This window comes from Bactrocera neohumeralis, chromosome 4 (assembly GCF_024586455.1).
Source record: "Bactrocera neohumeralis isolate Rockhampton chromosome 4, APGP_CSIRO_Bneo_wtdbg2-racon-allhic-juicebox.fasta_v2, whole genome shotgun sequence".
Classification (NCBI taxonomy): domain Eukaryota; kingdom Metazoa; phylum Arthropoda; class Insecta; order Diptera; family Tephritidae; genus Bactrocera; species Bactrocera neohumeralis.
In genome coordinates, this window is record NC_065921.1 from 46523637 (window position 1) to 46540194 (window position 16558).

The window sequence follows — 16558 nt, forward strand, 5'->3', positions numbered from 1 at the left end:
CTGGGATAGGAAGTTTTATCGCATCCACCATATAGCCCAAACATAGCGCCAAGTGATTACCACCTGTTCCTGTCCATGGCGAACGCCCTTGTTGGTGCAAAGTTGAACTCAAAAGAAGCTTGTGAAAAGGGGCTATCCGAGTTCTTCGCTAATAAGGAGGGAGCTTCTACGAGGGGTGTATTATGAAGTTGCCGTCTAGATGGAAACAGATTATTGAACGAAACTGCGCATATTTAAACTAAATCCGATCACTGTAACACTTTTTATAAAGCATTGAATAAGGTGCAAGAAAGCGGAAGGGATACTATATTTGACAACCTTGTATATAGCCTACCCAGGAATATCCATGCAATTACTTGTTTTCTTCATGGGCATATAAAAAAAAATGGCACTGAAAAATTCTTACCTGTGACATCCATTTGCCACTCTCCAACTCTAGATAATCCTCTTCGCCGTTTTCATCTTCCACGCCACTACTCAACACATCAGCGACCACTCCCACTTCCCCTTCCAGGATTTCTTTCTATCAGTGCGAGAGCAACGTCGACGCCGCTCCACCTCATCCAACAAACCAATGACATCCTCCTCATCGCTTACATTCATTGAAAAGCGGCACGGTACCTCAGCCATAATTTCGCCAACATGGTTTGCAATTAGACGCTTACGAGTCTTCTTCGCTTTCGCCTCATTATACACGAATATGTGAGTGTCCTTGTCCATGGCAGCGGTAAGCGGCGCACAAGGTGAGAGTGGCGAAAAGAGACTGGTGCCATCTTCGTCGATTGTTGCCGTCGCATGGCCGGCGTGATGTTGGCTACTGTGGTGTGGCGGCAGTCTATGCAACGCCGTTCCGGCAGCGTTCGGTGAAATGGCGGCGGACTGGCTGAGGAAGCGACGCTGGTGCTTGAGCTTGGCAAATTGGCATGCGCGGCCTGGCTGCTGCTGAGATGATGTGATTCGTGGTATGGTGTTGTTGTAGTCGGGGTAAGCCCATAGGACGTATAAGCACCGGGCGGTAAAGTAGAGCTTGCTGATGAGTGCAGTGGTAGCACATTATTGCGAGCGATCGAACGATATGGCATTGAGCGGCCGAGGCTGTTTTTCGAATAAAATTTAAGAGGAGGTGAAGAATTTTGAGATATTGATATGAAGAAATTTTTTGAATTAACAATGTGTGGTTAAATGAAATTGAAATAGAAATTAAATTTGATATTTTGGAATAAATGCCTAAAGGTAAGCTATAAATATATCCTAAAAGTACCTCTGTAAAGAATTCTTCATAAGACTACCGTTCACTTAATTTGATGTTTTTTGCATCAAAGGCTATGCTACCTACTTTAATTACGCAAAAATATGTCAACACTAATATTTCCAAATATTTATATTTATATTTTAAATGGATTTTAGAGCTGTAATATTTAATTAGCCGTTTATAAGTATGGTACATTTCAGGTTAGAATCAGCGAGAATAATGTAAATGCTCAGAGTATATGAGCTTACTTCCTGTCCCTTACATACATATGTACTATTGGCTTTGGTGTGTCTTACTTGTAACCATATTTCGGTGATTCACTTTTATTGCGACGCCTCGAAGCAGACGTCATCATATTCGCCCGTTCTCCACGGCTTGCGGCCATTATATATGTCCACATGATGATAAATCATGGCATTCGGAAGCGTGAGAATGTATTTCCACTTTTTTGTTTTTTCGTATATTTACTTGTATGTTTAGAAATCGTTAGCTTTAGCGTAGGCAAATGCACAATTTTTCACTAATTTTGCTTGTTTTTGTCCTTCGACAAAATTGAAGCCTTGTCCAATTTGTTATCTTGCATTAATCCGTAAAATTAAAAAATTATTAACTTTCTACCGAATAACACTTCTGACTACCAATTGTACTGATCAGATTTAAGCGTACATGCACTCAAAAAATATATAAACTCAGTTACAAGGTCAATAGTCATCGAAAATAGTGTAGACTAACGATTTTTTTGCTCCGCTCGCACCTCGCAAAAACTTGTAAAGCCACAACTATATAAATTTTTGTTGTTTTATAAACGATTTTTAAAAAGTTTTTGCGATTTCATATCGCTAAAAAACATTTAACACTTCTTTTAATGCGCCACACTTATACCACCACTCATTTCAAACTGTTTTCAAAACCATTACTCAGTTATGTACGCAATATATTTTTAAGGCTATCTGCATTTTACCAGTATTTAGCATTTTTTTGCCTTTCAAATTTGTTTTGTTTCTGCCATTCGTATATGCACACTTATCAATTTTTAGAAGCCGACATTTTATTGGCTCACTAAGTATTCATTTCCCCATTGAAGCATGTCAATTACCTTAACCCATTCCTTACTACTGTCCTATTTATAGGACACCATAGTAATTTTTTTTTTTTCAAAACTGACCGTTTATCTTATTTATTTCTCTAGAAATTTATATTCATGTGGGATGGCATCCCTGGTAGAAAGGGAAAATAGGAAAAGGGGCAACACAGAAATGATTTAGCGTGGGTTGCTCCGATTACGATGAGCAAAAAGAAATAGAGTCAGAAGTCAGCCGCTAAGCTAATCAGACGTGCGCAGCAAATAGAGAAACGGTCGTAAAGTGAAGTTGTATTTTAACGCAAAGGTGTACGAACAAATAATCGATTATATTGTAAAGAACAAATCTATTATATTTTAAAGTGGAAACTATATTTCAAAGCAAAGTGAAAATAATAAAGTTGTAAAGATAATCGTTCCTGTTGTAACTGAAAAGCAAACTGTACATTTTAACTGAAAGTGAACTAATAAAGATTTTCTGTAACTAAAAGTGAATGAAAAGAAACGTATTTGGAATTTTAGGATTGAAGAGGGTGACGAACCCCACAAATTGGTGTCAGAAGTGGGATAGGGATGTGCGGGTTTTTCCTTTTGAGGGAAAACTACAAACGAAATTGTGTTAGACTTGTGGCGAAAAGTGAGTAAAGACAAACGGTTGTGCGGGCACCTGGTGCAAAGTACAGTCCTTAGAAGTTCCGAAACTTCTGGAAAACTGTACAGCCGCGTAGTGGACCGTTGGGCCCGTTATTAAAGTACCGCTATAGGGTAGCGCAGACGCAAAGAATTTTACTTTGAGTGATCTGAGTGCGACTCAGAAGTGTAAAGCAGTGGTGGCTGCAAAATCGTTTTTATTAAATCTGAGTGCGACTCAGAAGTGTAAAGCAGTGGTGACTGCAAATTCGTTTTTATTAAATCTGAGTGCGACTCAGAAGTGTAAAGCAGTGGTGGCTGCAAATCTGCTCGTGATTCGAACAGTGCGAAGCAGAAGTGACAAAGAATTTTATTCTGAATGATCTGAGTGCGACTGAAAGTGTAAACACAATGGCTACGACAGACTGCAGCGGCACGACAGTGAACTGAAAACGTCGTTGTTCATCTTACTACATGTATATTTTGAGAAGCAACAACAACACAATGGCCGGCATGTGGCCATACTAATACCTTTCACTTCAATGAAATTTTAATATTTTGTTCAAAGTGAAATTTTTTATGCAAAAAATAAGTAAATAGGTAAATATTTTTGCTTTAAATTTTCACTTGTTATTACAAATGATATAATAGAGCTATAATATAGCTATTTTATGCTTTTATTTGTAAAATAGCATCAAGTTTGTTAGAGCTGTGAATAATTTTACATTTCACATATTAGTGGCATCACCACTCTACCTCCTCTTTCTATCTTTCATTCTACTGTCAACTCTACTGTCGTCGTACTGTCGTTGGCAAAAATAGGAGGATATTGAAGTTAGCGAGAACGACAACTGTCGGCCTGCAGTCGTGTAGTCGTGCAGCTGTCAAAATAACACTGCCCATAAGAACGTGTGTATTTTAATATTTGACAGATGTAGTTTGCAGTCTGTCGTAGCCATTGTGTTTACACTTTCAGAAGTGTAAAGCAGTGGTGGCTGCAAATCTGCTCGTGATTCGAACAGTGCGAAGCAGAAGTGACAAAGAATTTTATTCTGAGTGATCTGAGTGCGACTCAGAAGTGTAAAGCAGTGGTGGCTGCAAATTCGTTTTTATACTCTCGCAACAATGTTGCTAACGAGAGTATTATAGTTTTGTTCACATAACGGTTGTTTGTCAGATATAGGGTTATATATACCAAAGTGATCAGGGCGACGAGTAGAGTCGAAATCCGGATGTCTGTCTGTCCGTCCGTCTGTCCGTCTGTCCGTGCAAGCTGTAACTTGAGTAAAAATTGAGATATCATGATGAAACTTGGTACACGTATTCCTTGGCTCCATAAGAAGGTTAAGTTCGAAGATGGGCAAAATCGGCCCACTGCCACGCCCACAAAATGGCGGAAACCGAAAACCTATAAAGTGTCATAACTAAGCCATAAATAAAGATATTAAAGTGAAATTTGGCACAAAGGATCGCATTAGGGAGGGGCATATTTGGACGCAATTGTTTTGGAAAAGTGGGCGTGGCCCCGCCCCCTACTAAGTTTTTTGTACATATCTCGGAAACTACTATAGCTATGTCAACCAAAGTCTACAGAGTCGTTTCCTTCAGGCATTTCCATGTACAGTTCAAAAATGGAAGAAATCGGATAATAACCACGCCCACCTCCCATACAAAGGTTATGTTCAAAATCACTAAAAGTGCGATAACCGACTAACAAAAAACGTCAGAAACACTAAATTTTACGGAAGAAGTGGCAGAAGGAAGCTGCACCCAGGCTTTTTTTAAAAATTGAAAATGGGCGTGGCGCCGCCCACTTATGGACCAAAAACCATATCTCAGGAGCTACTAGACCGATTTCAATGAAATTCGGTATATAATATTTTCTTAACACCCTGATGACATGTACGAAATATGGGTGAAATCGGTTCACAACCACGCCTTCTTCCAATATAAAGCTATTTTGAATTCCATCTGATGCCTTCTCTGTATAATACGAGTATAAACATTAGGAACCAATGATGATAGCGGAATAAAACTTTACAAAAATACGGTATTTGAAAAATATATAAATGACGTATTATGAAATCTCGATTATCACTTTACCATGCGAGAGTATAAAATGTTCGGTGACACCCGAACTTAGCCCTTCCTTACTTGTTATTAAATCTGAGTGCGACTCAGAGGTGTAAAGCAGTGGTGACTGCATATTCGTTTTTATTAAATCTGAGTGCGACTCAGAAGTGTAAAGCAGTAGTGGCTGCAAATCTGCTCGTGATTCGAACAGTGCAAAGCAGAAGTGACAAAGAATTTTATTCTGAGTGATCTGAGTGCGACTCAGAAGTGTAAAGCAGTGGTGGCTGCAAATCTGCTCGTGATTCGAACAGTGCGAAGCAGAAGTGACAAAGAATTTTATTCTGAGTGATCTGAGTGCGACTCAGAAGTGTAAAGCAGTGGTGGCTGCAAATCTGCTCGCGATTCGAACAGTGCGAAGCAGAAGTGACAAAGAATTTTATTCTGAGTGATCTGAGTGCGACTCAGAAGTATAAAGCAGTGGTGGCTGCAAAATCTGCGCGAAGCAGAGTATACAGCAGGGCTAGTTGCACATGCGAGGGCAACAAGTGCGTACAGTGGCGGCCAAATAGATCCGAACAACGTGGTAACTACGAGGGATATCGTTGGACTTAGCCAAAGCAGAGGTGGCGTCAAGCGTTGGAGTTTGTAATACAGATAAGTTACAAAGAGTAGTTAGTTTTAACTTTATGAATTACTGTAAAATAATTGTCATTAAATAATTAAATTTAAAGTTTCTTGTAAAGTAGTCACATAAGCATACACTTTGTATTTATACGTTTATAAAACATTTTGAATTTGTAATTGCTGCACGCGTAACTGACTAACATGGACCGTGAACAAATTTTTAGTTGGACAATGAATGAACTGAAGGAAAAGCTTGTAGAGCTGGGGCTTCCTACAAGAGGGCGCAAGGCCACTTTACAGGACAGATTATGCGAACATTTTGGATTGGGAGTAAATGATGTTTCAGATTTTGAGGATGCATCCTCTATAGTGGACGGTGGGGCAAGACAGACACTGGTGAATCACACGTCTTTCACGTTACGTGACATCGAGGAATCGTTGAGTCATTTCAGTGGAGTAGGTCAGCCGACAGTAAAAGATTGGGTTACGGAATTTGAGGAAGATGCACTCGCAGTTAAATGGTCGGACATTCAGAAGTTTTTATATGCCAAGCAACTTTTAAAAGGAGCGGCAAAAGTTTTTGTAAGAAGCCAGAGGGGTATCAGCAGTTGGTCTTCCTTAAGGAGGAAGTCGGAGGTGCATAGACAGTTGCGTAATCGGCGCAAACGAAGTAATGAGGGTTACCGCGAATATTTGTATAAGTTATTGGAACTCGGTTCTCCAATTGACCTCGATTAAACCAGTCTAATAGAATATTTTATTGAAGGTATACCGGATACCAGGGTAGGAAAAAGTAATTTGTATCAAGCTAGGAACATCGAACAGCTTAAGGACGAAATAATCGTTTACGAAAAGATTCGGTCAAGTCGACAGCAGGTAGAACCCAATCGACGTGGGGAAGAGGTAAAAAACGAAGGCATTGAGGAGAGGAAGACAACAGAAAAGAGACGTTGTTTTAGGTGTGGCACTGTAGGGCATTTAGCGAGTAACTGTCCTCAGCAAACTATTAAGTGTTTTAAGTGCGGTCAGAGTGGACACATCGCATCAAAGTGTGGAAAGTCGTTAGGCGCGAAAGTCGAAAGAGCAAATACGTTGTTAAATGAACAGTTAGGAGTGTCTAATAAATGCGTAATTTTCAAGGAAATGGTACTGCACAATATAAAATTGTCTGCCTTACTCGATACTGGGTGTGATCTCTGTTTACTCCGTTATGATGTTCTAATGAGTTTAGGAGGTGTCGAACTGGATAGTGAAAAAAGGCGATTGGTGGGAATAGGCAAACGTGAACTTACAACAATTGGTTCATTTTCATGCCAGATTCATGTCGACGGGATAGACATACCGGTAGTTTTTCATGTGGTAGGGGAACGAGATATTTGCTATTCGGCAATCATAGGTAATAATATCCTAAAGTGTGTCGATCTAGAAGTGTCAGAAAACGGTGTAAAGTTTTTAAAAAAAGGGGTAATAAATTCGAAGCTAGGAGTGATAAGATTGATAAAGAGAAAGAGAGAACTGAGGAAGGAGATTTAATACGCGAATGGATGCACGAACGCAGCGAGATTGGGTTGGTAGCTGCAGAACAAAACAATATGGAAGAGTTAAATTTGCATCATTTAAGAAAAGATCATGCGGACGAAATAGCGAGCTTGCTTGGGGAATATTGCCCAAAACCACAGCATAAATCACCAATTGAGATGAAGATTACGTTAACGGATGACATACCAACTTATCAGGGTCCACGTAGGATGCCTTACGTGGACAAGTGTATCGTAGAACAGCAAATAGGAAAGTGGTTGAATGAGGGTATTATACAACCTAGTACTTCCAATTATGCGTCACCCGTAGTATTAGTTCAAAAAAGGATGGGAGCAAGAGGCTCTGTTGCGACTATCGACGCCTTAACTTAAAAATAATGAGGGATAACTTCCCAATGCCGATCATTGATGACGTACTCGAGCGATTGCAAAGTGCCAGGGTATTTACTACATTAGATTTGGAAAACGGTTTCTTCCATGTACCAGTTGAGAGGAATTCGAGAAAGTTTACATCTTTTGTTACTCATAGTGGTCAGGACGAGTTCCGTTTTGTCCTATTTGGGATATCAAACTCTCCAGCGGTTTTTTCGAGATTTATTTTTGCAGTTTTCAGGGAGTACATACAAGATGGTACATGCGTAGCTTACATGGACGACTTGATCATTCCCTCTAAGGATAAGAAGGAAGGAATCCGTAAGTTACGACGTGTTCTAGGCTGGGCAACAGAATTCAATTTACACATAAAATGGAAGAAGTGTCAGTTCCTCATGGAGACCGTGGAATTTTTGGGATACGTAATGGAGAAGGGTACGATTAGGCCATCAGAAGCTAAGGTCAGGGCAGTAAAAACTTCCCTTTGCCACATGATCGTAAATCTGTGCAGCGTTATTTAGGGTTAACGTCATATTTTAGGCGTTTCATTGAAGGATATGCAAGATTAGCTAAACCTCTATCAGACATACTACGCCAGGGTACGACGTTTACCATAAACGACGAACAAGTCGCAGCTTTTCAGCAATTAAAAACCGCTCTTATAAGTGCACCAGTTCTTCGGCTTTATAACCCGAAAGCGACAACAGAGGTACATACCGATGCTTCCATGCATGGGTATGGGGGTGTTTTGCTCCAAAAAGACGTAGACGATCAATTGTATCACCCTATACAATATATGAGCCGGAAAACCAAACCGGCTGAAGAGAAATACCACGCCTATGAGTTGGAAGTATTGGCGATAGTAGAAGCCCTGAAAAAGTGGCGGGTGTATCTCTTGGGTGTTAGGTTCAAAATTGTTACAGACTGCAATGCGTTCACTATGACAATGCAGATGAAAGATATTCCTTTACGTTTCCCGCGGTGGGCACTTTTATTACAGGATTATAATTATGAAATAGAACATATATCGGGCAGCAAAATGCGTCATGTAGACGCGCTCAGCAGGGTGTCTGGTCTGTTGCTTGAAGATACGTTGCATCATCGACTTCAGCAAGCACAGCAAGTGGACGATTGGGTCCGAGCAGTTGTTAGGGTATTGGAACATGAAGAGTATGAAGATTTTTACGTGAAGCAGGGTGTGCTCTATAAAGATCCATCAAGGAACTTATAGTAGTACCAACTTTGATGGAAAACGAAGTCATTAGAATATCCCATAAACAAGGACATTTCTCAGTTAAAAGAACAATAGATTCAGTTGAAAAAACATTTTATATCCCAAGTCTGGCGGCAAAGGCCGAAAAGGTTGTGAAGAGTTGTATCGAATGCATAATATCCGAAAGTAAAACCGGTAGAAAGGAAGGATTTTTGTCTCCAATTCATAAAGAAGATAGGCCTCTTGGAACCTACCACATAGATCACGTCGGTCCCATGGAAACCACAAGTAAGTCCTATAATTATATTCTCGTAGTAGTCGACGCATTTTCAAAGTTTGTGTGGCTGTTCCCCACGCGAAACACAGGTACCGATAGCGTAGTGCCAAACCTTAAAAAACAGTCAGCCCTGTTCGGTAACCCCAAACGAATTATATCAGATAGGGGAACGGCATTTACTTCAAATATGTTTAAGGATTACTGTATAAGCGAGGGAATACAACATTTACTAATTGCCACAGGTGTTCCGAGGGGAAATGGCCTGGTAGAACGCATGCATAAGATCGTAATTCCGATGCTAGCAAAGATGTGTATTGAAAGTCCGAAGTCATGGTATAGGTATTGAGATCGAGTTCAGCAAACAATAAACAATACACCGCCGAGAAGTACAAGATTCTCACCCTTTCACCTTCTCACTGGTGTTGAAATGCGCGTTAATGCTGTGCCAGCACTAGCCGAGATGTTAGACGAGATAACTATTGAAGATTTAGATAAAGAAAGAGAGTCACAACGAAAGGAAGCGCAGGAAAATATTGCAAAAATTCAGGAAGAAAATAAGAGATCTTTTTACAAAAACAGGAAAGAAAGCGTACAGTATAAAATTAATGAGCTAGTTGCGATTAAGAGTACCCAATATGGTACTGCCTTAAAATTGAGACCCAAGTTTTTCGGTCCGTACAAGATAAAACAGACTTTGGGACACGACAGATACGAAGTAGAAAAAGTAGAGGATCACGAGGGCCCCGGGCACACGACGACTGTAGCTGAAAATATGAAAAGGTGGCAACCTCCATTCGAGGGCGAATGCAAAGTCAGGATGGCCGAATGTGGGATGGCATCCCTAGTAGAAAGGGAAAATAGGAAAAGGGACAGCACAGAAATGATTTATCGTGGGTTGCTCCGATTACGATGACCAAAAGAAATAGAGTCAGAAGTCAGCCGCTAAGCTAATCAGACGTGCGCAGCAAATAGAGAAACGGTCGTCAAGTGAAATTATATTTTAACGCAAAGGTGTACGAACAAATAATCTATTATATTGTAAAGAACAAATCTATTATATTTTAAAGTGGAAACTATATTTCAAAGCAAAGTGAAAATAATAAAGTTGTAAAGATAATCGTTCTTGTTGTAAATTAAAAGCGAACTGTACATTTTAACTGAAAGTGAACTAATAAAGATTTTTGTAACTAAACTGCGAATTGTAAATTTCAACTAAAAGTGAACTAATAAAGATTTTCTGTAACTAAAAGTGAATGAAAAGAAACGTATTTGGAATTTTAGGATTGAAGAGGGTGACGTACCCCACATTCATGTACAATTTTCCTATTATAAAGTTAGTAAAAATTATTCTAAGACCTTAACCAACTACCTAAGATATAAAATAAGCAACAAAACAAATTTTAGAATTATGTTACATGCTTTCCAATTAAGCCGTACTATAAATATGACACTGGGGACTTCCCTTTACTATTTGCCGCGAAAGCAAGTCCGAACCTCTACATCAAGAGTCAATTGTTTTGTGTCTTGCGTGTCTAGTGTTTACATTATTCGACAAGTTTATGCCGAGCACACTACATCTCGTGACATGATTGTGATTTTTATTTCATACATGAGTTAAAAAATTGTGAATAATATTGGTGGTTTCATAGTAAAATGGTTGACGAAGGCAAGTAAAATTATTATGATTTTGTTCTTTGATGAAATAATAAAAGCATCTGTACCCTTTTCTGTTTGATAAACGTGTGCCTATATATTTTTTTATTATTTATAGATTATGAACCCAGTGAAAGAAATGTATAAAAAGGCCCTGAAGGTGTCCGAAATTGCAAATTGTCTACAAGAGATCGAAGACCCAAGTGATGAGGACTTGAACGATATTGATGTTGTCATATTACCTCCAGACGAAGTGGATGAAATGGCAAACATAGAAGAAGGTCCTGATGACGATATGGGAGTTTTACCTGTGTCTGATGTAGCTGGTCAAGTGGAGTTTTCATGTACGGTTGACAATGTTGAGGAAGGTGAACCTAATCAAAGTACTACGTCTCGGGCAAGTAAGACAGTCGCTTGGCGTAAGTGTGATCCAGTTTATTCTGATATTCAACCGGGATCTAATACGACTAATCAATATTTGGAAAACATGATAACGGAGTTGGAAGGGACATTGGCGGTAGAAATATTTGAAAATTTGTTATGTGACGAGATTTTAGAATATATTGTTCAAGAAACAGAAGCTTATGCCAAACATTATAAAAATTACTTGAACTTTAGTCTTACCGTGAATGAGTTAAAAGTTTTCATACTCGTAGCAGTTTTGTTTTTCTCTTCATATCACCATTCGCCTCTAAGTAAACTTTACTGGTGTAGAGATGATGATGTACACGTTCCATTTATTGAACAATCAATGTCACGCAATCGTTTTGATAAAATTAAGTCCTATTTACATTTCAATGATAACTCGAAAATCGATAACACTGACAAAGCTATCAAAATTCGCCCGTTTATCGCCAAAACTAATGAATCCATCCCCATCCCCAGTGTCCTATTTATATAATTCATCAATGAAGGAGTTTTTTATTTTTTTTATTTCATATTCTTCTTTCTTAACGTACTAAGGGACAAAGTTACAAATTTCATCAAAAAATTCCAATGATTTCGATGCTGGGAAGTAATGGGTTAATAGCACTGAAAGTAAACGAAAAGGAAACACCTTGTTAACGCATGCAGATATACATATATATTTACTTAAAAGCTAAAGTACATACAATTATCACTAACACATAGGTATATATAATATATATATGTAAATTAGGGTGAGTAAAAAAAACAAAATTTTTTTACTACGTACTCTGCAAGAGTAAAATTTTCTACAAAATAGTTAACAACCTTTTCGAATAGTGTTCAATATCCTACAAAATCTATGAAACGAGACATTTTTTCAAGTAGCTGAAAGATAGATTTGAGTTTTCGTATCTCATAATAAGAAAAAATATATCACTGTAAGGCAGCAGACCTTCGCGTTACAATTAAGAGCTCATACTTGGTAATATTTTTTAAAGTTGTCTAAGAACGTATCTTTCTGAGTATAAAGCCAAATTCTATTTTTACCCACACGGTATATGGTATAAGTGAATATTTACAATGTATACCAGAAATTAAATATATGTTTAATGAATTTTTTCGGAAATTAATTACGCCCAATGTCTTCTTGGTTTAGTTCCCTGTACAGCCATTTAGAAGTCAGGTAAAAAAGTACAGGTTCACTGCATTGGGATGAACGGCCCACCTTGAGCAGGCATGACTCATCAAAAAAATGGAAATTTAAGAGGCATGATTATTAAAATTCTATATAAATTATTAACAACCGGTTGTACAAAAACTCAATAAATACTGCTTATTTGCTCTGGTATATAATGAAAAAAGTGTAAATTGACTATAACGATATTTTTGAATGTACGTTTCCTAAATATATCCTTATTTATTTTTTTCGAAAACATTAAATTTGTTGAAAAATATGATATTCCAAATATGTTTGTTTGAACAATTTTTCTCTTTTTATACTCTCGCAACAAAGTTGCTAAGGGAGAGTATTATAGTTTTGTTCACATAACGGTTGTTTGTAAGTCCTAAAACTAAAAGAGTCAGATATAGGGTTATGTATACCAAAGTGATCAGGGCGACGAGTAGAGTTGAAATCCAGATGTCTGTCTGTCCGTCCGTCCGTCTGTCCGTCCGTCCGTGCAAGCCGTAACTTGAGTAAACATTGAGATATCACAATGAAACTTGGTACACGTATTTCTTGGCTCCAAGGTTAAGTTCGAAGATGGGCAAAATCGGCCCACTGCCACGCCCACAAAATGGCGAAAACCGAAAACATATAAAGTGTCATAACTAAGCCATAAATAAGGATATTAAAGTGAAATTTGGCACAAAGGATCGCCTTAGGGAGGGGCATATTTGGACGTAAGTTTTTTGGAAAAGTGGGCGTGGCCCCGCCCCGTACTAAGTTTTTTGTACATATCTCGGAAACTGCTATAGCTATGTCAACCAAACTCTATAGATCGTTTCCTTCAGGCATTTCCATATACAACTGGAAGAAATCGGATAATAACCACGCCCATCTCTCATACAAAGGTTATGTTGAAAATCACTAAAAGTGGGTTAACCGACTAACAAAAAACGTCAGAAACACTAAATTTTACGGAAGAACCATATCTCAGGAACTACTAACCTAATTAATTTTACAGCAAAATAAAAAAATATGTAAATGACGGATAATGAAATTTCGATTATCACTTTATCATGCGAGGGTATAAAATGTTCGGTTACACCCGAACTTAGCCCTTCCTTACTTGTTTTATTTAAAGTATTTATTATTTCTCTTTATTTATGGCGAAAAAACCCCAATAGTCAAATACAAAAATCCGAAGTAAAAAAATCAAATTTTTTAAAAAAGTCAGCAGTTTTCTATATTAGCGGAAGTCCCAACTTTAAGATGGTGACACATTCTCTAGGAAAATTACTCTTTTTAGTCGGACATGCCGCAAAAGGTAAAAACATCTAAGGGAGTTATTGTAGACGTTTGGTTCTCAGTGAGGCGATATTTTTTCCGAATTGAAGTTTTCACATCTGTTACTTGGTTTACACTCAGTTTGGTGTGTCATTTCATAATGATGTGGTTTACTGAGCAACAACGTACAAAAATAGATCCAAAGCAAGTAAGGAAGGGCAAAGTTCGGGTACAACCGACCATTTTATACTCTTGCAACTTGCTAGAATCAAAACCAGTGAAATTCGTTAAAGTGTAAAACCAATCACATAGAGTGAAGTCAGCCGGATGTTCGAAAATCCTGATATTAGTTATATAGGGGGTAGGTCAAATTTTCGCCAAATTTCATATATTTTAGGCACAAAGATACACTGTTGTGAATACCACACGCCCTTATATTTTTATTGAGATAAGGAGGATGGAGTCATGTGGCAGAAGTTCACGCAAGTGAGGAAGTTCTCAGTCGCCATTCACTTGGAGTGGCCAGAAGCATCCACACATGGCTCAAGAGCTCCTACTTCCCGGCCTTGACCAAAGTATCCTCGGTAGCCTAAGAACATCCGTTCGAAAAGGGAGGTAAAGTGAAAACATCCTCTACATGGTTGTGCCTGGGTTTGGGACCCCCACGTAAAAGCTCCCCCCTAAAAACCAACAGCAGCCTCGGATGAGAGATTTTGATGAAGACCATGGGAAACAAATAAGCACAATTGGGGTATGCCTGGGAAAGTCCGGTTTTTTGGGAATGCCGCGCCCAGGCGGTTGATGTCCGAAAAATAAAACTGACATCAGCGCCTCCTGTGAAAAAGCGATGGACGGACAAGACAGAAACCCGTAGGGCCTGTGGCATTTACGTGGCCATTAAAGGGGCGCAAGTTTGGTGTTGGATTCGTGGTGGGAAGGCCTAAAAATTACTATCATTCACTCCGGGGGAATGAACATCTAAACAATCCGCATAAAGGGGTTTTTAAACTTTTTAACTCCCCACGGCGGAAGAAAGGGACGATGTGCCCAAAAGATCCTTCAAGAGTGTTTGTTCCCTTAAAAGGGGGCTCCCACCCAAATTTTAAATCTTGCTTCGTTTTTTTAAACCCGGGGGGGCAAAAAAGGGTATTTGGCTTTTTTTTAGGTTTAATTAAACCTCCACGACAAACATCCCCAAATGGGTTTAAAATTAAACTTCCCCGGGCCCAAAATTGGTTATCTGTATTATTTGTTGCTAAAGGCTCATCAAACCCCTGGCTGTCCCCGGGTTCAAAAATTTAACCAGATCGATGTTTTGGGATAAGGGGAAAGACATCTCGTTTTTTTAGATTTTGCGTGCGCCCCGAGGCCCAAAATCGACTCGGCCCACTATTTTGGGAAACAACCCCCGCCTTTTCCGGCAAAAAACCCCGCCCCCCCGGGGTTCGACGTAAAAGCTGCAATCACAACAACCCAAAACGATTTTCGCGGCTTTTTCCTTTTCCGGGGCCCGTCAATAACTCGGTAAAAAGGGAACGTGGGACGCTTTAAAACTTCTTCGTACAGCTGAAAAAATTGGTTTTCGGAAAAGTGCAAAAAACAGCTGGCACGACGAGGGGGGTGCGGCGGAAAAAAGGGCCCCCCCGGTGTGGTGGCCGTGCGGGATGGGATGAACCGAGTTGAAGGGGAAGCGGGTTTGTGGGGAAGAAAAGAGGCCGAAATTAAAGTACGAAGACGATAAGCGGCGCATTGGGTAATGTCGAATTCGAAAAAAAATTTGCCCCACAGAAGGTTTAAAGCGGAAACCTCTTTAAAACCCCCAAAGGTGATCAGTCCTGATGCCCGAGCATATTTTGGGGGGAACACCCCCAGCCTGCTGAATGGCAGTGTTTTGGGAAAAAGAAGCCCCGTTCCCAATCGATGACTGGGGGGTTCCCTTCCCCGCCGAAAAATTGAATTTCCCCCTGAAAACAAAACGGCGGGGGGATGGTTCGGGGCTTAAACGGCGAAGAACGATAGGGAGCATGCATCAGCTTCTTTTTAAAAATGGTGGAAAAAGCCAACATTGGGAAGGTGGGCCCCGGGAAAAACTGCCAACTCCGTGGGGAAAAATCCCCCACTCCTGGCTAAATAACCCGTCGCCCCCCCCACACACCATCACTCGCCCTCCCCCCTCCCGCATCCCCACTCCCCCCCACCCCCCGGCGGGCCGGTCCCCCCTAAAAACCCCTTCCACGAAAAAAACCCCTTTCCAAAGGGTTTGTTCGCCCCTAAAACGGTCTACTATTTAAAAATTAGTGTTAAACCAATTGAAAAGATTTTTTTTTTTAAAAAGGATCAAGTGGGAGTGGCGGGGCAGTGAACAAATTGGTCCTTCGGCCCGGGTGGGGAACCCCTTTGAAAAAAAAAAAAAAAATCAAATTTGTGACATAAACATATAAAAAAGGGGTTAAATTTAAAAACATTTTGAAAAGAGGGGCATTCTACCTTAAAATAAAAAAAGAAACTTAAAAGAAATTACTATATCAAAAAAAACAATTATTAAGTGAAAACAAATGGTGAAAAAAATTACAAAAAAAAAAAAAAAAAAAATTAAAAAAAATAAAAAAAAATAAATTGAAGACTTAAAAAAAAAAAAAAAAAAAAAAAAATTATATAAAATCAAAATGTTTTTTATTTAAAAAAAATTTTAAATCAGGTGAAACAAAAATATAATTGTTATAAATTAAAAAAAATTCTAAAATTAAAAAAACCCTTAATTACCAAAAAAAATAAATTAAAAATTGTTAAAAGGAAAAAGTTAAAAGAAAACAAAAAAAAAATCAAAAAAAAAAATAAAATTGGAAATATCAGGGGGCGCGTTTAATGATATGCAAAATGAGGGGAAAACAAAAAAAATTAATTTAAAGAAAAAGAAAAAATTTTAAAAATAAAAATAAATTAAATTAAAAAAAAAGTGGAAAAAAAAACATCGGAAAACCCCGGTTG

General features: G+C 38.8%; 1 long non-coding RNA gene across 9 annotated transcripts in view; it reads right to left on the reverse strand.

Moving 5' to 3' along the window:
- The window catches only part of LOC126754677 (uncharacterized), a 189577-nt gene that overhangs the window by 100831 nt on the left and 72188 nt on the right, over positions 1-16558 (reverse strand). For 7 of the 9 annotated variants that reach the window (XR_007666346.1, XR_007666343.1, XR_007666340.1 and 4 more), the window contains 2 exons: positions 11338-11745; positions 407-1095 (listed from right to left, as the gene is read on the reverse strand). This is a non-coding gene — a long non-coding RNA (uncharacterized LOC126754677). The remainder of the gene's footprint in view (positions 1-406; positions 1096-11337; positions 11746-16558) is intronic. The other 2 variants (XR_007666347.1, XR_007666344.1) reach the window with 1 other exon arrangement.